This window comes from Giraffa tippelskirchi, chromosome X (assembly GCF_054371585.1).
Source record: "Giraffa tippelskirchi isolate mGirTip1 chromosome X, T2T-mGirTip1v1.2.pri, whole genome shotgun sequence".
NCBI classification, from domain to species: domain Eukaryota; kingdom Metazoa; phylum Chordata; class Mammalia; order Artiodactyla; family Giraffidae; genus Giraffa; species Giraffa tippelskirchi.
This window is the reverse complement of record NC_137289.1, coordinates 21,243,702-21,265,602: the sequence shown is the minus strand read 5'-3', so window position 1 is coordinate 21,265,602 and position 21,901 is coordinate 21,243,702. Positions and strand designations below refer to the sequence as shown.

General features: G+C 46.5%; 1 long non-coding RNA gene across 1 annotated transcript in view; it reads right to left on the bottom strand.

Moving 5' to 3' along the window:
• The window catches only part of LOC145536975 (uncharacterized), a 411,144-nt gene that overhangs the window by 310,267 nt on the left and 78,976 nt on the right, over window positions 1-21,901 (bottom strand). The window contains exons 36-44 of the long non-coding RNA XR_014076109.1: window positions 19,639-19,950; window positions 17,332-17,642; window positions 15,024-15,334; window positions 12,716-13,026; window positions 10,408-10,718; window positions 8,100-8,410; window positions 5,791-6,101; window positions 3,481-3,792; window positions 1,187-1,483 (exon numbers count right to left, since the gene is read on the bottom strand). This is a non-coding gene — a long non-coding RNA (uncharacterized LOC145536975). The remainder of the gene's footprint in view (window positions 1-1,186; window positions 1,484-3,480; window positions 3,793-5,790; window positions 6,102-8,099; window positions 8,411-10,407; window positions 10,719-12,715; window positions 13,027-15,023; window positions 15,335-17,331; window positions 17,643-19,638; window positions 19,951-21,901) is intronic.

Sequence of the window (21,901 nt, the reverse complement as noted above, 5' to 3'; positions counted from 1 at the left end):
TCCAACTCTTTGCAACCCCACGGACTGCAGCACGCCAGGCTTTCCTTTCCATCACCAACACCCAGAGCTTGCTCCAACTCATGTCCATGGAGTCAGTGATGCCATCCACCCATCTCATCCTCTGTCATCCCCTTCTCTTCCCACTTTCAGTCTTTCCCGCTATCAAGGTCTTGTCAAGTGAGTCAGTTCTTCGTATCAGACGACCAAAATATAGGAGTTTCAGCTTCAGCATCAGTCCCTCCAATGTATATTGGGGGTAGATTTCCTTTAGGATGGACTGGTTGGATCTCTGTGCAGTCCAAGGGACTCTCAAGAGTCTCCTGCCACACCACAGCTCAAAAGCATCAATGCTTTGATGCTCACCTGTCCTTATATTCCAACTCTCACATCCATGCATGCCTGCCAGAAAAACCATTGCTTTGACCAGACGGACCTTTGTTGGCAAAGAAATGTCTCTGTTTTTTAATATGCTGTCTAGGTTGGTCATAGCTTTACTTCCAAGGAGCAAGCGTCTTCTAATTTCATGGCTGCAGTCACCATCTGCAGTGATTTTGGAGTCCCCCAAAATAAAGTAAAGTACAGCAGTTTGCTTTCCATCTTAAAGCACAGGAAGGAAATAATGCTATCCTCCCTGGCAGGCTGCAGTCCATAGCGTCGCACAGAGTCTGACATGACTCAAGAGACTTAGCACACGCCAACCCCAAAGCCAGGTCTTTGCCCCGCTCCCCTGCAAGAACTGAGATAACATCAGCGTCAGGTCAGGACAAAGGTATTGACCCTGGGCTTTAGAGTGAACCTGCAAAGACACAGAAGTTCGCAGCTGGTGGGTGGGTTCAGACAATGTAGGCCTTCCACTACATTTGTGATTTTCATCCACTTGAGCATCTGCAGGCTCCTAGAAAATATTCTGACTCAAACCAGCAAGTCAGTGTATTCCCATTCCTTCCATACAGGTCCTTCTTGCTCCAAGCCATGGTACTTTATTTAGACTTTTGGTCACCCTCAACTTCGTCAATGGCATCACCTATTTAAGGTACTTGGCATTAGGCCAGTCCATTGCACTCTGTCACTCCTGTCACAATGGGCCCAGGCCCTACAAAGGGCAGATTCACAAGACAAGTGCCCCCATTTTCAGTGCTTGGCTCTAAGGCCCACCACAATGTTAGGAAACTGAGGCCCCGCTTACCACCTTCCTGTGACTGGACTTCCTGGCAGCAGCTGGAGGGCTCCTTGGTCCTGGGCCCTCACTGATCAGATACTAAGCCTAGAACCTGACTGTCCACCGATCCTGCCAGATCACACAGAAAAGGTTGAGGGCCAGGCTTGAGTTCAGCTTCTGTTGTTCCTAAGTTGATCCCACCGGCCTCGCAAGGAATAGCAGCTCACAGCTTTGGCCTGATCAAACTGTTTCCGCACGATGGCAGTGCTGTCCCAGAAGAGAGACATCTTGTTTCAACCATTCTTCTGCCTCCGCCATTTTAACCTGAAAAAAACACCATAAACAGAGAGACACCAAGAAATATGGCTGACTTGCATTTGACTCAATTCAGAGAAACCTGGTTATATTTCTACATTTTCTTTTTGGTTTCCATTGGACAAAGCTACCGAACTTTATCACTCATCTTCTGTTTTCCAGATTTCAATTTTTACTTGATCACGTCTTTTATTTTTTTATCTCCAGCATTTTTTCAAACTATCAAACTGTTTGGAGGCATCAAGTGGCAAACCTCTGGCATCCATGCGTATGACACAAAAGAAAATGAGTATACCTAAGGACTTGCCAAACCTAGGCAATAGGCCACATGTTTATTATCTTGTCTCACTCAGATGGTATAGCATACGGCTGCAATGCAGGAGACCCAGGTTTGATCCTCGGGTCAGGAAGATTCCCGGGAAAAGGTCCTGGCTATGCACTCCAGTATTCTGGCCTGGAGAATTCATTGGAGAAGAGGAGCCTGGTGGGTCTAAAGAGTCCGTGGGGTCCAAAGAGTCAGGCACAACTGAGGGAATAACACACACACTTCCCAAATTTCCTGGAGTCTTCATATTCTAGGCTTTGTGTGTTGAGTTGAAGAAGCCATTTGGTGAAGCTCTAGGATGATCCAGATACTTCCCATGACTGAATGCAGACAATGCCCTACTTGTAATCATACACTCTTACATGGCTATCAATTCCAATCAGATGGCACACGTGACTTTGTCTCATACTATCATCATATATAATTGGAAAAAAACTAGTATTTTCCATCTCATAAATGGCCTTAGCTAGAGTTCAGTTCAGTAGCTCAGTCGTGTCCAACTCTTTGCAACCCCACGGACTGCAGCACGCCAGGCTTTCCTTTCCATCACCAACTCCCAGAGCTTGCTCCAACTCATGTCCATGGAGTCAGTGATGCCATCCACCCATCTCATCCTCTGTCATCCCCTTCTCTTCCCACTTTCAGTCTTTCCCGCTATCAAGGTCTTGTCAAGTGAGTCAGTTCTTCGTATCAGACGACCAAAATATAGGAGTTTCAGCTTCAGCATCAGTCCCTCCAATGTATATTCGGGGTAGATTTCCTTTAGGATGGACTGGTTGGATCTCTGTGCAGTCCAAGGGACTCTCAAGAGTCTCCTGCCACACCACAGCTCAAAAGCATCAATGCTTTGATGCTCACCTGTCCTTATATTCCAACTCTCACATCCATGCATGCCTGCCAGAAAAACCATTGCTTTGACCAGACGGACCTTTGTTGGCAAAGAAATGTCTCTGTTTTTTAATATGCTGTCTAGGTTGGTCATAGCTTTACTTCCAAGGAGCAAGCGTCTTTTAATTTCATGGCTGCAGTCACCATCTGCAGTGATTTTGGAGTCCCCCAAAATAAAGTAAAGTACAGCAGTTTGCTTTCCATCTTAAAGCACAGGAAGGAAATAATGCTATCCTCCCTGGCAGGCTGCAGTCCAGAGCGTCGCACAGAGTCTGACATGACTCAAGAGACTTAGCACACACCAACCCCAAAGCCAGGTCTTTGCCCCGCTCCCCTGCAAGAACTGAGATAACATCAGCGTCAGGTCAGGACAAAGGTATTGACCCTGGGCTTTAGAGTGAACCTGCAAAGACACAGAAGTTCGCAGCTGGTGGGTGGGTTCAGACAATGTAGGCCTTCCACTACATTTGTGATTTTCATCCACTTGAGCATCTGCAGGCTCCTAGAAAATATTCTGACTCAAACCAGCAAGTCAGTGTATTCCCATTCCTTCCATACAGGTCCTTCTTGCTCCAAGCCATGGTACTTTATTTAGACTTTTGGTCACCCTCAACTTCGTCAATGGCATCACCTATTTAAGGTACTTGGCATTAGGCCAGTCCATTGCACTCTGTCACTCCTGTCACAATGGGCCCAGGCCCTACAAAGGGCAGATTCACAAGACAAGTGCCCCCATTTTCAGTGCTTGGCTCTAAGGCCCACCACAATGTTAGGAAACTGAGGCCCCGCTTACCTCCTTCCTGTGACTGGACTTCCTGGCAGCAGCTGGAGGGCTCGGTGGTCCTGGGCACTCACTGATCAGATACTAAGCCTAGAACCTGACTGTCCACCGATCCTGCCAGATCACACAGAAAAGGGTGAGAGGCCAGGCTTGAGTTCAGCTTCTGTTGTTCCTAAGTTGATCCGACCGGCCTCCACTGCTAGGCCTCGCAAGGAAGAGCAGCTCACAGCTTTGGCCTGATCAAACTGTTTCCGCACGATGGCAGTGCTGTCCCAGAAGAGAGACATCTTGTTTCAACCATTCTTCTGCCTCTGCCCTTTGAACCTGAAAAAGACACCATAAACAGACAGACACCAGGAAATATGGCTGACTTGTATTTGACTCAATTCAGAGAAACCTGGTTATATTTCTACATTTTCTTTTTGGTTTCCATTGGACAAAGGTACCCAACTTTATCACTCATCTTCTGTTTTCCAGATTTCAATTTTTACTTGATCCCTTCTTTTTTTTTTTTTATCTCCAGCATTTTTTCAAACTATCAAACTGTTTGGAGGCATCAAGTGGCAAACCTCTGGCATCCATGCGTAAGACACAAAAGAAATTGACTATACCTAAGGACTTGCCAAATCTAGGCAACAGGCCACATGTTTATTATCTTGTCTCACTCAGATGGTAAAGCATCCGCCTGCAATGCAGGAGACCCAGGTTTGATCCACGGGTCAGGAAGATTCCCTGGAAAAGGTCCTGGCTATGCACTCCAGTATTCTGGCCTGGAGAATTCAATGGACAAGAGGAGCCTGGTGGGTCTAAAGAGTCCGTGGGGTCCAAAGAGTCAGGCACAACTGAGGGAATAACACACACACTTCCCAAATTTGCTGGAGTCTTCATATTCTAGGCTTTGTGTGTTGAGTTGAAGAAGCCATTTGGTGAAGCTCTAGGATGACCCAGATACTTCTCATGACTGAATGCAGACAATGCCCTACTTGTAATCATACACTCTTACATGGCTATCAATTCCAATCAGATGGCACACGTGACTTTGTCTCATACTATCATCATATATAATTGGAAAAAAACAAGTATTTTCCATCTCATAAATGGCCTTAGCTAGAGTTCAGTTCAGTAGCTCAGTCGTGTCCAACTCTTTGCAACCCCAGGGACTGCAGCACGCCAGGCTTTCCTTTCCATCACCAACTCCCAGAGCTTGCTCCAACTCATGTCCATGGAGTCAGTGATGCCATCCACCCATCTCATCCTCTGTCATCCCCTTCTCTTCCCACTTTCAGTCTTTCCCGCTATCAAGGTCTTGTCAAGTGAGTCAGTTCTTCGTATCAGACGACCAAAATATAGGAGTTTCAGCTTCAGCATCAGTCCCTCCAATGTATATTCGGGGTAGATTTCCTTTAGGATGGACTGGTTGGATCTCTGTGCAGTCCAAGGGACTCTCAAGAGTCTCCTGCCACACCACAGCTCAAAAGCATCAATGCTTTGATGCTCACCTGTCCTTATATTCCAACTCTCACATCCATGCATGCCTGCCAGAAAAACCATTGCTTTGACCAGACGGACCTTTGTTGGCAAAGAAATGTCTCTGTTTTTTAATATGCTGTCTAGGTTGCTCATAGCTTTACTTCCAAGGAGCAAGCGTCTTTTAATTCCATGGCTGCAGTCACCATCTGCAGTGATTTTGGAGTCCCCCAAAATAAAGTAAAGTACAGCAGTTTGCTTTCCATCTTAAAGCACAGGAAGGAAATAATGCTATCCTCCCTGGCAGGCTGCAGTCCATAGCGTCGCACAGAGTCTGACATGACTCAAGAGACTTAGCACACACCAACCCCAAAGCCAGGTCTTTGCCCCGCTCCCCTGCAAGAACTGAGATAACATCAGCGTCAGGTCAGGACAAAGGTATTGACCCTGGGCTTTAGAGTGAACCTGCAAAGACACAGAAGTTCGCAGCTGGTGGGTGGGTTCAGACAATGTAGGCCTTCCACTACATTTGTGATTTTCATCCACTTGAGCATCTGCAGGCTCCTAGAAAATATTCTGACTCAAACCAGCAAGTCAGTGTATTCCCATTCCTTCCATACAGGTCCTTCTCGCTCCAAGCCATGGTACTTTATTTAGACTTTTGGTCACCCTCAACTTCGTCAATGGCATCACCTATTTAAGGTACTTGGCATTAGGCCAGTCCATTGCACTCTGTCACTCCTGTCACAATGGGCCCAGGCCCTACAAAGGGCAGATTCACAAGACAAGTGCCCCCATTTTCAGTGCTTGGCTCTAAGGCCCACCACAATGTTAGGAAACTGAGGCCCCGCTTACCTCCTTCCTGTGACTGGACTTCCTGGCAGCAGCTGGAGGGCTCCTTGGTCCTGGGCCCTCACTGATCAGATACTAAGCCTAGAACCTGACTGTCCACCGATCCTGCCAGATCACACAGAAAAGGTTGAGGGCCAGGCTTCAGTTCAGGTTCTGTTGTTCCTAAGTTGATCTGACCGGCCTCCACTGCTAGGCCTCGCAAGGAAGAGCAGCTCACACCTTTAGCCTGATCAAACTGTTTCCGCACGATGGCAGTGCTGTCCCAGAAGAGAGACATCTTGTTTCAACCATTCTTCTGCCTCTGCCCTTTGAACCTGAAAAAGACACCATAAACAGACAGACACCAGGAAATATGGCTGACTTGTATTTGACTCAATTCAGAGAAACCTGGTTATATTTCTACATTTTCTTTTTGGTTTCCATTGGACAAAGGTACCCAACTTTATCACTCATCTTCTGTTTTCCAGATTTCAATTTTTACTTGATCCCTTCTTTTTTTTTTTTTATCTCCAGCATTTTTTCAAACTATCAAACTCTTTGGAGGCATCAAGTGGCAAACCTCTGGCATCCATGCGTATGACACAAAAGAAAATGACTATACCTAAGGACTTGCCAAACCTAGGCAACAAGCCACATGTTTATTATCTTGTCTCACTCAGATGGTAAAGCATCCGCCTGCAATGCAGGAGACCCAGGTTTGATCCTTGGGTCAGGAAGATTCCCTGGAAAAGGTCCTGGCTATGCACTCCAGTATTCTGGCCTGGAGAATTCAATGGACAAGAGGAGCCTGGTGGGTCTAAAGAGTCCGTGGGGTCCAAAGAGTCGGGCACAACTCAGGGAATAACACACACACTTCCCAAATTTCCTGGAGTCTTCATATTCTAGGCTTTGTGTGTTGAGTTGAAGAAGCCATTTGGTGAAGCTCTAGGATGATCCAGATACTTCCCATGACTGAATGCAGACAATGCCCTACTTGTAATCATACACTCTTACATGGCTATCAATTCCAATCAGATGGCACACGTGACTTTGTCTCATACTATCATCATATATAATTGGAAAAAAACAAGTATTTTCCATCTCATAAATGGCCTTAGCTAGAGTTCAGTTCAGTAGCTCAGTCGTGTCCAACTCTTTGCAACCCCACGGACTGCAGCACGCCAGGCTTTCCTTTCCATCACCAACTCCCAGAGCTTGCTCCAACTCATGTCCATGGAGTCAGTGATGCCATCCACCCATCTAATCCTCTGTCATCCCCTTCTCTTCCCACTTTCAGTCTTTCCCGCTATCAAGGTCTTGTCAAGTGAGTCAGTTCTTCGTATCAGACGACCAAAATATAGGAGTTTCAGCTTCAGCATGAGTCCCTCCAATGTATATTCGGGGTAGATTTCCTTTAGGATGGACTGGTTGGATCTCTGTGAAGTCCAAGGGACTCTCAAGAGTCTCCTGCCACACCACAGCTCAAAAGCATCAATGCTTTGATGCTCACCTGTCCTTATATTCCAACTCTCACATCCATGCATGCCTGCCAGAAAAACCATTGCTTTGACCAGACGGACCTTTGTTGGCAAAGAAATGTCTCTGTTTTTTAATATGCTGTCTAGGTTGCTCATAGCTTTACTTCCAAGGAGCAAGCGTCTTTTAATTTCATGGCTGCAGTCACCATCTGCAGTGATTTTGGAGTCCCCCAAAATAAAGTAAAGTACAGCAGTTTGCTTTCCATCTTAAAGCACAGGAAGGAAATAATGCTATCCTCCCTGGCAGGCTGCAGTCCATAGCGTCGCACAGAGTCTGACATGACTCAAGAGACTTAGCACACACCAACCCCAAAGCCAGGTCTTTGCCCCGCTCCCCTGCAAGAACTGAGATAACATCAGCGTCAGGTCAGGACAAAGGTATTGACCCTGGGCTTTAGAGTGAACCTGCAAAGACACAGAAGTTCGCAGCTGGTGGGTGGGTTCAGACAATGTAGGCCTTCCACTACATTTGTGATTTTCATCCACTTGAGCATCTGCAGGCTCCTAGAAAATATTCTGACTCAAACCAGCAAGTCAGTGTATTCCCACTCCTTCCATACAGGTCCTTCTTGCTCCAAGCCATGGTACTTTATTTAGACTTTTGGTCACCCTCAACTTCGTCAATGGCATCACCTATTTAAGGTACTTGGCATTAGGCCAGTCCATTGCACTCTGTCACTCCTGTCACAATGGGCCCAGGCCCTACAAAGGGCAGATTCACAAGACAAGTGCCCCCATTTTCAGTGCTTGGCTCTAAGGCCCACCACAATGTTAGGAAACTGAGGCCCCGCTTACCTCCTTCCTGTGACTGGACTTCCTGGCAGCAGCTGGAGGGCTCCTTGGTCCTGGGCCCTCACTGATCAGATACTAAGCCTAGAACCTGACTGTCCACCGATCCTGCCAGATCACACAGAAAAGGTTGAGGGCCAGGCTTGAGTTCAGGTTCTGTTGTTCCTAAGTTGATCTGACCGGCCTCCACTGCTAGGCCTCGCAAGGAAGAGCAGCTCACAGCTTTGGCCTGATCAAACTGTTTCCGCACGATGGCAGTGCTGTCCCAGAAGAGAGACATCTTGTTTCAACCATTCTTCTGCCTCTGCCCTTTGAACCTGAAAAAGACACCATAAACAGACAGACACCAGGAAATATGGCTGACTTGTATTTGACTCAATTCAGAGAAACCTGGTTATATTTCTACATTTTCTTTTTGGTTTCCATTGGACAAAGGTACCCAACTTTATCACTCATCTTCTCTTTTCCAGATTTCAATTTTTACTTGATCCCTTCTTTTTTTTTTTTATCTCCACCATTTTTTCAAACTATCAAACTGTTTGGAGGCATCAAGTGGCAAACCTCTGGCATCCATGCGTATGACACAAAAGAAAATGACTATACCTAAGGACTTGCCAAACCTAGGCAACAAGCCACATGTTTATTATCTTGTCTCACTCAGATGGTAAAGCATCCGCCTGCAATGCAGGAGACCCAGGTTTGATCCTTGGGTCAGGAAGATTCCCTGGAAAAGGTCCTGGCTATGCACTCCAGTATTCTGGCCTGGAGAATTCAATGGACAAGAGGAGCCTGGTGGGTCTAAAGAGTCCGTGGGGTCCAAAGAGTCGGGCACAACTCAGGGAATAACACACACACTTCCCATATTTCCTGGAGTCTTCATATTCTAGGCTTTGTGTGTTGAGTTGAAGAAGCCATTTGGTGAAGCTCTAGGATGATCCAGATACTTCCCATGACTGAATGCAGACAATGCCCTACTTGTAATCATACACTCTTACATGGCTATCAATTCCAATCAGATGGCACACGTGACTTTGTCTCATACTATCATCATATATAATTGGAAAAAAACAAGTATTTTCCATCTCATAAATGGCCTTAGCTAGAGTTCAGTTCAGTAGCTCAGTCGTGTCCAACTCTTTGCAACCCCACGGACTGCAGCACGCCAGGCTTTCCTTTCCATCACCAACTCCCAGAGCTTGCTCCAACTCATGTCCATGGAGTCAGTGATGCCATCCACCCATCTCATCCTCTGTCATCCCCTTCTCTTCCCACTTTCAGTCTTTCCCGCTATCAAGGTCTTGTCAAGTGAGTCAGTTCTTCGTATCAGACGACCAAAATATAGGAGTTTCACCTTCAGCATCAGTCCCTCCAATGTATATTCGGGGTAGATTTCCTTTAGGATGGACTGGTTGGATCTCTGTGCAGTCCAAGGGACTCTCAAGAGTCTCCTGCCACACCACAGCTCAAAAGCATCAATGCTTTGATGCTCACCTGTCCCTATATTCCAACTCTCACATCCATGCATGCCTGCCAGAAAAACCATTGCTTTGACCAGACGGACCTTTGTTGGCAAAGAAATGTCTCTGTTTTTTAATATGCTGTCTAGGTTGGTCATAGCTTTACTTCCAAGGAGCAAGCGTCTTTTAATTCCATGGCTGCAGTCACCATCTGCAGTGATTTTGGAGTCCCCCAAAATAAAGTAAAGTACAGCAGTTTGCTTTCCATCTTAAAGCACAGGAAGGAAATAATGCTATCCTCCCTGGCAGGCTGCAGTCCATAGCGTCGCACAGAGTCTGACATGACTCAAGAGACTTAGCACACACCAACCCCAAAGCCAGGTCTTTGACCCGCTCCCCTGCAAGAACTGAGATAACATCAGCGTCAGGTCAGGACAAAGGTATTGACCCTGGGCTTTAGAGTGAACCTGCAAAGACACAGAAGTTCGCAGCTGGTGGGTGGGTTCAGACAATGTAGGCCTTCCACTACATTTGTGATTTTCATCCACTTGAGCATCTGCAGGCTCCTAGAAAATATTCTGACTCAAACCAGCAAGTCAGTGTATTCCCATTCCTTCCATACAGGTCCTTCTTGCTCCAAGCCATGGTACTTTATTTAGACTTTTGGTCACCCTCAACTTCGTCAATGGCATCACCTATTTAAGGTACTTGGCATTAGGCCAGTCCATTGCACTCTGTCACTCCTGTCACAATGGGCCCAGGCCCTACAAAGGGCAGATTCACAAGACAAGTGCCCCCATTTTCAGTGCTTGGCTCTAAGGCCCACCACAATGTTAGGAAACTGAGGCCCCGCTTACCTCCTTCCTGTGACTGGACTTCCTGGCAGCAGCTGGAGGGCTCCGTGGTCCTGGGCCCTCACTGATCAGATACTAAGCCTAGAACCTGACTGTCCACCGATCCTGCCAGATCACACAGAAAAGGTTGAGGGCCAGGCTTGAGTTCAGGTTCTGTTGTTCCTAAGTTGATCTGACCGGCCTCCACTGCTAGGCCTCGCAAGGAAGAGCAGCTCACAGCTTTGGCCTGATCAAACTGTTTCCGCACGATGGCAGTGCTGTCCCAGAAGAGAGACATCTTGTTTCAACCATTCTTCTGCCTCTGCCCTTTGAACCTGAAAAAGACACCATAAACAGACAGACACCAGGAAATATGGCTGACTTGTATTTGACTCAATTCAGAGAAACCTGGTTATATTTCTACATTTTCTTTTTGGTTTCCATTGGACAAAGGTACCCAACTTTATCACTCATCTTCTGTTTTGCAGATTTCAATTTTTACTTGATCCCTTCTTTTTTTTTTTTATCTCCAGCATTTTTTCAAACTATCAAACTGTTTGGAGGCATCAAGTGGCAAACCTCTGGCATCCATGCGTAAGACACAAAAGAAATTGACTATACCTAAGGACTTGCCAAATCTAGGCAACAGGCCACATGTTTATTATCTTGTCTCACTCAGATGGTAAAGCATCCGCCTGCAATGCAAGAGACCCAGGTTTGATCCACGGGTCAGGAAGATTCCCTGGAAAAGGTCCTGGCTATGCACTCCAGTATTCTGGCCTGGAGAATTCAATGGACAAGAGGAGCCTGGTGGGTCTAAAGAGTCCGTGGGGTCCAAAGAGTCAGGCACAACTGAGGGAATAACACACACACTTCCCAAATTTCCTGGAGTCTTCATATTCTAGGCTTTGTGTGTTGAGTTGAAGAAGCCATTTGGTGAAGCTCTAGGATGATCCAGATACTTCCCATGACTGAATGCAGACAATGCCCTACTTGTAATCATACACTCTTACATGGCTATCAATTCCAATCAGATGGCACACGTGACTTTGTCTCATACTGTCATCATATATAATTGGAAAAAAACAAGTATTTTCCATCTCATAAATGGCCTTAGCTAGAGTTCAGTTCAGTAGCTCAGTCGTGTCCAACTCTTTGCAACCCCACGGACTGCAGCACGCCAGGCTTTCCTTTCCATCACCAACTCCCAGAGCTTGCTCCAACTCATGTCCATGGAGTCAGTGATGCCATCCACCCATCTCATCCTCTGTCATCCCCTTCTCTTCCCACTTTCAGTCTTTCCCGCTATCAAGGTCTTGTCAAGTGAGTCAGTTCTTCGTATCAGACGACCAAAATATAGGAGTTTCAGCTTCAGCATGAGTCCCTCCAATGTATATTCGGGGTAGATTTCCTTTAGGATGGACTGGTTGGATCTCTGTGCAGTCCAAGGGACTCTCAAGAGTCTCCTGCCACACCACAGCTCAAAAGCATCAATGCTTTGATGCTCACCTGTCCTTATATTCCAACTCTCACATCCATGCATGCCTGCCAGAAAAACCATTGCTTTGACCAGACGGACCTTTGTTGGCAAAGAAATGTCTCTGTTTTTTAATATGCTGTCTAGGTTGCTCATAGCTTTACTTCCAAGGAGCAAGCGTCTTTTAATTCCATGGCTGCAGTCACCATCTGCAGTGATTTTGGAGTCCCCCAAAATAAAGTAAAGTACAGCAGTTTGCTTTCCATCTTAAAGCACAGGAAGGAAATAATGCTATCCTCCCTGGCAGGCTGCAGTCCATAGCGTCGCACAGAGTCTGACATGACTCAAGAGACTTAGCACACACCAACCCCAAAGCCAGGTCTTTGCCCCGCTCCCCTGCAAGAACTGAGATAACATCAGCGTCAGGTCAGGACAAAGGTATTGACCCTGGGCTTTAGAGTGAACCTGCAAAGACACAGAAGTTCGCAGCTGGTGGGTGGGTTCAGACAATGTAGGCCTTCCACTACATTTGTGATTTTCATCCACTTGAGCATCTGCAGGCTCCTAGAAAATATTCTGACTCAAACCAGCAAGTCAGTGTATTCCCACTCCTTCCATACAGGTCCTTCTTGCTCCAAGCCATGGTACTTTATTTAGACTTTTGGTCACCCTCAACTTCGTCAATGGCATCACCTATTTAAGGTACTTGGCATTAGGCCAGTCCATTGCACTCTGTCACTCCTGTCACAATGGGCCCAGGCCCTACAAAGGGCAGATTCACAAGACAAGTGCCCCCATTTTCAGTGCTTGGCTCTAAGGCCCACCACAATGTTAGGAAACTGAGGCCCCGCTTACCTCCTTCCTGTGACTGGACTTCCTGGCAGCAGCTGGAGGGCTCCTTGGTCCTGGGCCCTCACTGATCAGATACTAAGCCTAGAACCTGACTGTCCACCGATCCTGCCAGATCACACAGAAAAGGTTGAGGGCCAGGCTTGAGTTCAGGTTCTGTTGTTCCTAAGTTGATCTGACCGGCCTCCACTGCTAGGCCTCGCAAGGAAGAGCAGCTCACAGCTTTGGCCTGATCAAACTGTTTCCGCACGATGGCAGTGCTGTCCCAGAAGAGAGACATCTTGTTTCAACCATTCTTCTGCCTCTGCCCTTTGAACCTGAAAAAGACAGCATAAACAGACAGACACCAGGAAATATGGCTGACTTGTATTTGACTCAATTCAGAGAAACCTGGTTATATTTCTACATTTTCTTTTTGGTTTCCATTGGACAAAGGTACCCAACTTTATCACTCATCTTCTGTTTTCCAGATTTCAATTTTTACTTGATCCCTTCTTTTTTTTTTTTATCTCCAGCATTTTTTCAAACTATCAAACTGTTTGGAGGCATCAAGTGGCAAAACTCTGGCATCCATGCGTATGACACAAAAGAAAATGACTATACCTAAGGACTTGCCAAACCTAGGCAACAAGCCACATGTTTATTATCTTGTCTCACTCAGATGGTAAAGCATCCGCCTGCAATGCAGGAGACCCAGGTTTGATCCTTGGGTCAGGAAGATTCCCTGGAAAAGGTCCTGGCTATGCACTCCAGTATTCTGGCCTGGAGAATTCAATGGACAAGAGGAGCCTGGTGGGTCTAAAGAGTCCGTGGGGTCCAAAGAGTCGGGCACAACTCAGGGAATAACACACACACTTCCCAAATTTCCTGGAGTCTTCATATTCTAGGCTTTGTGTGTTGAGTTGAAGAAGCCATTTGGTGAAGCTCTAGGATGATCCAGATACTTCCCATGACTGAATGCAGACAATGCCCTACTTGTAATCATACACTCTTACATGGCTATCAATTCCAATCAGATGGCACACGTGACTTTGTCTCATACTATCATCATATATAATTGGAAAAAAACAAGTATTTTCCATCTCATAAATGGCCTTAGCTAGAGTTCAGTTCAGTAGCTCAGTCGTGTCCAACTCTTTGCAACCCCACGGACTGCAGCACGCCAGGCTTTCCTTTCCATCACCAACTCCCAGAGCTTGCTCCAACTCATGTCCATGGAGTCAGTGATGCCATCCACCCATCTCATCCTCTGTCATCCCCTTCTCTTCCCACTTTCAGTCTTTCCCGCTATCAAGGTCTTGTCAAGTGAGTCAGTTCTTCGTATCAGACGACCAAAATATAGGAGTTTCAGCTTCAGCATGAGTCCCTCCAATGTATATTCGGGGTAGATTTCCTTTAGGATGGACTGGTTGGATCTCTGTGAAGTCCAAGGGACTCTCAAGAGTCTCCTGCCACACCACAGCTCAAAAGCATCAATGCTTTGATGCTCACCTGTCCTTATATTCCAACTCTCACATCCATGCATGCCTGCCAGAAAAACCATTGCTTTGACCAGACGGACCTTTGTTGGCAAAGAAATGTCTCTGTTTTTTAATATGCTGTCTAGGTTGCTCATAGCTTTACTTCCAAGGAGCAAGCGTCTTTTAATTCCATGGCTGCAGTCACCATCTGCAGTGATTTTGGAGTCCCCCAAAATAAAGTAAAGTACAGCAGTTTGCTTTCCATCTTAAAGCACAGGAAGGAAATAATGCTATCCTCCCTGGCAGGCTGCAGTCCATAGCGTCGCACAGAGTCTGACATGACTCAAGAGACTTAGCACACACCAACCCCAAAGCCAGGTCTTTGCCCCGCTCCCCTGCAAGAACTGAGATAACATCAGCGTCAGGTCAGGACAAAGGTATTGACCCTGGGCTTTAGAGTGAACCTGCAAAGACACAGAAGTTCGCAGCTGGTGGGTGGGTTCAGACAATGTAGGCCTTCCACTACATTTGTGATTTTCATGCACTTGAGCATCTGCAGGCTCCTAGAAAATATTCTGACTCAAACCAGCAAGTCAGTGTATTCCCACTCCTTCCATACAGGTCCTTCTTGCTCCAAGCCATGGTACTTTATTTAGACTTTTGGTCACCCTCAACTTCGTCAATGGCATCACCTATTTAAGGTACTTGGCATTAGGCCAGTCCATTGCACTCTGTCACTCCTGTCACAATGGGCCCAGGCCCTACAAAGGGCAGATTCACAAGACAAGTGCCCCCATTTTCAGTGCTTGGCTCTAAGGCCCACCACAATGTTAGGAAACTGAGGCCCCGCTTACCTCCTTCCTGTGACTGGACTTCCTGGCAGCAGCTGGAGGGCTCCTTGGTCCTGGGCCCTCACTGATCAGATACTAAGCCTAGAACCTGACTGTCCACCGATCCTGCCAGATCACACAGAAAAGGTTGAGGGCCAGGCTTGAGTTCAGGTTCTGTTGTTCCTAAGTTGATCTGACCGGCCTCCACTGCTAGGCCTCGCAAGGAAGAGCAGCTCACAGCTTTGGCCTGATCAAACTGTTTCCGCACGATGGCAGTGCTGTCCCAGAAGAGAGACATCTTGTTTCAACCATTCTTCTGCCTCTGCCCTTTGAACCTGAAAAAAACACCATAAACAGACAGACACCAGGAAATATGGCTGACTTGTATTTGACTCAATTCAAAGAAACCTGGTTATATTTCTACATTTTCTTTTTGATTTCCATTGGACAAAGGTACCCAACTTTATCACTCATCTTCTGTTTTCCAGATTTCAATTTTTACTTGATCCCCTCTTTTTTTTTTTTATCTCCAGCATTTTTTCAAACTATCAAACTGTTTGGAGGCATCAAGTGGCAAACCTCTGGCATCCATGCGTATGACACAAAAGAAAATGACTATACCAAAGGACTTGCCAAATCTAGGCAACAGGCCACATGTTTATTATCTTGTCTCACTCAGATGGTAAAGCATCCGCCTGCAATGCAGCAGACCCAGGTTTGATCCACGGGTCAGGAAGATTCCCTGGAAAAGGTCCTGGCTATGCACTCCAGTATTCTGGCCTGGAGAATTCAATGGACAAGAGGAGCCTGGTGGGTCTAAAGAGTCCGTGGGGTCCAAAGAGTCAGGCACAACTGAGGGAATAACACACACACTTCCCCAATTTGCTGGAGTCTTCATATTCTAGGCTTTGTGTGTTGAGTTGAAGAAGCCATTTGGTGAAGCTCTAGGATGATCCAGATACTTCCCATGACTGAATGCAGACAATGCCCTACTTGTAATCATACACTCTTACATGGCTATCAATTCCAATCAGATGGCACACGTGACTTTGTCTCATACTATCATCATATATAATTGGAAAAAAACAAGTATTTTCCATCTCATAAATGGCCTTAGCTAGAGTTCAGTTCAGTAGCTCAGTCGTGTCCAACTCTTTGCAACCCCACGGACTGCAGCACGCCAGGCTTTCCTTTCCATCACCAACTCCCAGAGCTTGCTCCAACTCATGTCCATGGAGTCAGTGATGCCATCCACCCATCTCATCCTCTGTCATCCCCTTCTCTTCCCACTTTCAGTCTTTCCCGCTATCAAGGTCTTGTCAAGTGAGTCAGTTCTTCGTATCAGACGACCAAAATATAGGAGTTTCAGCTTCAGCATCAGTCCCTCCAATGTATATTCGGGGTAGATTTCCTTTAGGATGGACTGGTTGGATCTCTGTGCAGTCCAAGGGACTCTCAAGAGTCTCCTGCCACACCACAGCTCAAAAGCATCAATGCTTTGATGCTCACCTGTCCTTATATTCCAACTCTCACATCCATGCATGCCTGCCAGAAAAACCATTGCTTTGACCAGACGGACCTTTGTTGGCAAAGAAATGTCTCTGTTTTTTAATATGCTGTCTAGGTTGCTCATAGCTTTACTTCCAAGGAGCAAGCGTCTTTTAATTCCATGGCTGCAGTCACCATCTGCAGTGATTTTGGAGTTCTCCAAAATAAAGTAAAGTACAGCAGTTTGCTTTCCATCTTAAAGCACAGGAAGGAAATAATGCTATCCTCCCTGGCAGGCTGGAGTCCATAGCGTCGCACAGAGTCTGACATGACTCAAGAGACTTAGCACACACCAACCCCAAAGCCAGGTCTTTGCCCCGCTCCCCTGCAAGAACTGAGATAACATCAGCGTCAGGTCAGGACAAAGGTATTGACCCTGGGCTTTAGAGTGAACCTGCAAAGACACAGAAGTTCGCAGCTGGTGGGTGGGTTCAGACAATGTAGGCCTTCCACTACATTTGTGATTTTCATCCACTTGAGCATCTGCAGGCTCCTAGAAAATATTCTGACTCAAACCAGCAAGTCAGTGTTTTCCCATTCCTTCCATACAGGTCCTTCTTGCTCCAAGCCATGGTACTTTATTTAGACTTTTGGTCACCCTCAACTTCGTCAATGGCATCACCTATTTAAGGTACTTGGCATTAGGCCAGTCCATTGCACTCTGTCACTCCTGTCACAATGGGCCCAGGCCCTACAAAGGGCAGATTCACAAGACAAGTGCCCCCATTTTCAGTGCTTGGCTCTAAGGCCCACCACAATGTTAGGAAACTGAGGCCCCGCTTACCTCCTTCCTGTGACTGGACTTCCTGGCAGCAGCTGGAGGGCTCCTTGGTCCTGGGCCCTCACTGATCAGATACTAAGCCTAGAACCTGACTGTCCACCGATCCTGCCAGATCACACAGAAAAGGTTGAGGGCCAGGCTTGAGTTCAGGTTCTGTTGTTCCTAAGTTGATCTGACCGGCCTCCACTGCTAGGCCTCGCAAGGAAGAGCAGCTCACAGCTTTGGCCTGATCAAACTGTTTCCGCACGATGGCAGTGCTGTCCCAGAAGAGAGACATCTTGTTTCAACCATTCTTCTGCATCTGCCCTTTGAACCTGAAAAAAACACCATAAACAGACAGACACCAGGAAATATGGCTGACTTGTATTTGACTCAATTCAGAGAAACCTGGTTATATTTCTACATTTTCTTTTTGGTTTCCATTGGACAAAGCTACCCAACTTTATCACTCATCTTCTGTTTTCCAGATTTCAATTTTTACTTGATCACGTCTTTTATTTTTTTATCTCCAGCATTTTTTCAAACTATCAAACTGTTTGGAGGCATCAAGTGGCAAACCTCTGGCATCCATGCGTATGACACAAAAGAAAATGACTATACCTAAGGACTTGCCAAACCTAGGCAACAAGCCACATGTTTATTATCTTGTCTCACTCAGATGGTAAAGCATCCGCCTGCAATGCAGGAGACCCAGGTTTGATCCTTGGGTCAGGAAGATTCCCTGGAAAAGGTCCTGGCTATGCACTCCAGTATTCTGGCCTGGAGAATTCAATGGACAAGAGGAGCCTGGTGGGTCTAAAGAGTCCGTGGGGTCCAAAGAGTCGGGCACAACTGAGGGAATAACACACACACTTCCCCAATTTGCTGGAGTCTTCATATTCTAGGCTTTGTGTGTTGAGTTGAAGAAGCCATTTGGTGAAGCTCTAGGATGACCAGATACTTCCCATGACTGAATGCAGACAATGCCCTACTTGTAATCATACACTCTTACATGGCTATCAATTCCAATCAGATGGCACACGTGACTTTGTCTCATACTATCATCATATATAATTGGAAAAAAACAAGTATTTTCCATCTCATAAATGGCCTTAGCTAGAGTTCAGTTCAGTAGCTCAGTCGTGTCCAACTCTTTGCAACCCCACGGACTGCAGCACGCCAGGCTTTCCTTTCCATCACCAACTCCCAGAGCTTGCTCCAACTCATGTCCATGGAGTCAGTGATGCCATCCACCCATCTCATCCTCTGTCATCCCCTACTCTTCCCACTTTCAGTCTTTCCCGCTATCAAGGTCTTGTCAAGTGAGTCAGTTCTTCGTATCAGACGACCAAAATATAGGAGTTTCAGCTTCAGCATCAGTCCCTCCAATGTATATTCGGGGTAGATTTCCTTTAGGATGGACTGGTTGGATCTCTGTGCAGTCCAAGGGACTCTCAAGAGTCTCCTGCCACACCACAGCTCAAAAGCATCAATGCTTTGATGCTCACCTGTCCTTATATTCCAACTCTCACATCCATGCATGCCTGCCAGAAAAACCATTGCTTTGACCAGACGGACCTTTGTTGGCAAAGAAATGTCTCTGTTTTTTAATATGCTGTCTAGGTTGCTCATAGCTTTACTTCCAAGGAGCAAGCGTCTTTTAATTTCATGGCTGCAGTCACCATCTGCAGTGATTTTGGAGTCCCCCAAAATAAAGTAAAGTACAGCAGTTTGCTTTCCATCTTAAAGCACAGAAAGGAAATAATGCTATCCTCCCTGGCAGGCTGCAGTCCATAGCGTCGCACAGAGTCTGACATGACTCAAGAGACTTAGCACACACCAACCCCAAAGCCAGGTCTTTGCCCCGCTCCCCTGCAAGAACTGAGATAACATCAGCGTCAGGTCAGGACAAAGGTATTGACCCTGGGCGTTAGAGTGAACCTGCAAAGACACAGCAGTTCGCAGCTGGTGGGTGGGTTCAGACAATGTAGGCCTTCCACTACATTTGTGATTTTCATCCACTTGAGCATCTGCAGGCTCCTAGAAAATATTCTGACTCAAACCAGCAGGTCAGTGTATTGCCACTCCTTCCATACAGGTCCTTCTTGCTCCAAGCCATGGTACTTTATTTAGACTTTTGGTCACCCTCAACTTCGTCAATGGCATCACCTATTTAAGGTACTTGGCATTAGGCCAGTCCATTGCACTCTGTCACTCCTGTCACAATGGGCCCAGGCCCTACAAAGGGCAGATTCACAAGACAAGTGCCCCCATTTTCAGTGCTTGGCTCTAACTCCCACCACAATGTTAGGAAACTGAGGCCCCGCTTACCTCCTTCCTGTGACTGGGCTTCCTGGCAGCAGCTGGAGGGCTCCTTGGTCCTGGGCCCTCACTGATCAGATACTAAGCCTAGAACCTGACTGTCCACCGATCCTGCCAGATCACAGAGAAAAGGTTGAGAGGCCAGGCTTGAGTTCAGGTTCTGTTGCTCCTAAGTTGATCCGACCGGCCTCCACTGCTAGGCCTCGCAAGGAAGAGCAGCTCACAGCTTTGGCCTGATCAAACTGTTTCCGCACGATGGCAGTGTTGTCCCAGAAGAGAGACATCTTGTTTCAACCATTCTTCTGCATCTGCCCTTTGAACCTGAAAAAAACACCATAAACAGACAGACACCAGGAAATATGGCTGACTTGTATTTGACTCAATTCAGAGAAACCTGGTTATATTTCTACATTTTCTTTTTGGTTTCCATTGGACAAAGCTACCCAACTTTATCACTCATCTTCTGTTTTCCAGATTTCAATTTTTACTTGATCACGTCTTTTATTTTTTTATCTCCAGCATTTTTTCAAACTATCAAACTGTTTGGAGGCATCAAGTGGCAAACCTCTGGCATCCATGTGTATGACACAAAAGAAAATGACTATACCTAAGGACTTGCCAAACCTAGGCAACAAGCCACATGTTTATTATCTTGTCTCACTCAGATGGTAAAGCATCCGCCTGCAATGCAGGAGACCCAGGTTTGATCCTTGGGTCAGGAAGATTCCCTGGAAAAGGTCCTGGCTATGCACTCCAGTATTCTGGCCTGGAGAATTCAATGGACAAGAGGAGCCTGGTGGGTCTAAAGAGTCCGTGGGGTCCAAAGAGTCGGGCACAACTGAGGGAATAACACACACACTTCCCCAATTTGCTGGAGTCTTCATATTCTAGGCTTTGTGTGTTGAGTTGAAGAAGCCATTTGGTGAAGCTCTAGGATGACCCAGATACTTCCCATGACTGAATGCAGACAATGCCCTACTTGTAATCATACACTCTTACATGGCTATCAATTCCAATCAGATGGCACACGTGACTTTGTCTCATACTATCATCATATATAATTGGAAAAAAACAAGTATTTTCCATCTCATAAATGGCCTTAGCTAGAGTTCAGTTCAGTAGCTCAGTCGTGTCCAACTCTTTGCAACCCCACGGACTGCAGCACGCCAGGCTTTCCTTTCCATCACCAACTCCCAGAGCTTGCTCCAACTCATGTCCATGGAGTCAGTGATGCCATCCACCCATCTCATCCTCTGTCATCCCCTTCTCTTCCCACTTTCAGTCTTTCGCGCTATCAAGGTCTTGTCAAGTGAGTCAGTTCTTCGTATCAGACGACCAAAATATAGGAGTTTCAGCTTCAGCATCAGTCCCTCCAATGTATATTCGGGGTAGATTTCCTTTAGGATGGACTGGTTGGATCTCTGTGCAGTCCAAGGGACTCTCAAGAGTCTCCTGCCACACCACAGCTCAAAAGCATCAATGCTTTGATGCTCACCTGTCCTTATATTCCAACTCTCACATCCATGCATGCCTGCCAGAAAAACCATTGCTTTGACCAGACGGACCTTTGTTGGCAAAGAAATGTCTCTGTTTTTTAATATGCTGTCTAGGTTGCTCATAGCTTTACTTCCAAGGAGCAAGCGTCTTTTAATTCCATGGCTGCAGTCACCATCTGCAGTGATTTTGGAGTTCTCCAAAATAAAGTAAAGTACAGCAGTTTGCTTTCCATCTTAAAGCACAGGAAGGAAATAATGCTATCCTCCCTGGCAGGCTGCAGTCCATAGCGTCGCACAGAGTCTGACATGACTCAAGAGACTTAGCACACACCAACCCCAAAGCCAGGTCTTTGCCCCGCTCCCCTGCAAGAACTGAGATAACATCAGCGTCAGGTCAGGACAAAGGTATTGACCCTGGGCTTTAGAGTGAACCTGCAAAGACACAGAAGTTCGCAGCTGGTGGGTGGGTTCAGACAATGTAGGCCTTCCACTACATTTGTGATTTTCATCCACTTGAGCATCTGCAGGCTCCTAGAAAATATTCTGACTCAAACCAGCAAGTCAGTGTTTTCCCATTCCTTCCATACAGGTCCTTCTTGCTCCAAGCCATGGTACTTTATTTAGACTTTTGGTCACCCTCAACTTCGTCAATGGCATCACCTATTTAAGGTACTTGGCATTAGGCCAGTCCATTGCACTCTGTCACTCCTGTCACAATGGGCCCAGGCCCTACAAAGGGCAGATTCACAAGACAAGTGCCCCCATTTTCAGTGCTT